Source organism: Mandrillus leucophaeus, unplaced genomic scaffold, assembly GCF_000951045.1.
Source record: "Mandrillus leucophaeus isolate KB7577 unplaced genomic scaffold, Mleu.le_1.0 Scaffold12, whole genome shotgun sequence".
NCBI lineage: Eukaryota > Metazoa > Chordata > Mammalia > Primates > Cercopithecidae > Mandrillus > Mandrillus leucophaeus.
Window position 1 is genome coordinate 1997900 of NW_012100320.1, and position 1278 is coordinate 1999177.

General features: G+C 47.9%; 1 protein-coding gene across 2 annotated transcripts in view; it reads right to left on the reverse strand.

The window, feature by feature from the left end:
* FAM96A (family with sequence similarity 96, member A) overlaps positions 1-1278 on the reverse strand; it is a 32669-nt gene that overhangs the window by 10094 nt on the left and 21297 nt on the right. The gene's annotated exons all lie outside the window — the stretch shown is intronic.

Genomic DNA, 1278 nt, shown 5'->3' on the forward strand with positions numbered 1-1278 from the left:
GTCCCAGCTACTCGGGAGGCTGAGGCAGGAGAATGGCGCAAACCCGGGAGGCGGAGCTTGCAGTGAGCTGAGATCTGGCCACAGCACTCCAGCCTGGGCGACAGCGCGAGACTCCCTCTCAAAAAAAAAACAAAAAAACAAAAAAACAAGAAACAAATACACAAAAATTAGTTGGGTGTGGTGGCTTGCACCTGTAGTCCCAGCTATTCGGGAAGCTGAGACAGGAGGATTGCTTGAGCCCAAGAGTTAGAGGCTGCAGTGAGCTATTATCTTGCCACTGCACCCAGCCTGGGCAACAGAGCGAGATCCTGGTATCTTAAACAAACAAAAAACCTGAATAGGGTTAAGTTTACACAACAAGAAAATAGGAAATATATTTGCAGTATATGTGACAGAAAATGCTAATATTTGTATTGTATAATTAGCTTTTTAAAACATGAACATTCCAGTAGAGGCCAGGCACAGTGGCTCACACATGTTATCCCAGCGCTTTGGGAGGCTGAGGCTGGAAGATGGCTTGAGCCTAGGAGTCTGAGGCTGTAGTGAGTATGAAAGCACCACTGCACTCCAGCCTGGATGACAGAGCAAGACTCTTATCTCAAAAAAATTTCTACATGTTTAACCTTACAAATAGATGCTAACGAAAAACCTTTTAAAAATCCTCCACCTTGGGCAATTTTGTTTAAATAATAATACCCAATATCAGCGTAGGGCAGGAACACCTACCCAACTCTTGGTTGGGTATCAATCGGTACACTTTCTCCAGAGGCCAATTCAACAATATGTATCAAAGCCTCAAAATCATTCACAATCTTTGGCAAAGTAGTTCCACATCTAAGAAAGTCATCAATGATTGGCCACACGTGGAGGCTCACGCCTATAATCCCAGGACTTTGGGAGGCTGAGGCAGGCGGATCACTAGGTCAGGAGATCAAGACCATCCTGGCTAACACGGTGAAACCCCATCTCTGTTAAAAATACAAAAAATTGGCCGGGCCGGGTGGCTTATGCCTGTAATCCCAGCACTTTGGGAGGTTGAGGCGGGCAGATCACGAGGTCGGGAGATCAAGACCGTCCTGGCGAACATGGTGAAACCTCGTCTCTACTAAAAATACAAAAAAATTGGCCGGGCGTGGTGGCGGGTGCCTGTGGTCCCAGCTTCTAGGGAGGCTGAGGCAGGAGAATGATGTGAACCCAGGAGGCGGCGGAGCTTGCAGTGAGCCGAGATTGCGCCACTGCACTCCAGCCTGGGTGACAGAGCGAGACTCCGTCTCAAAA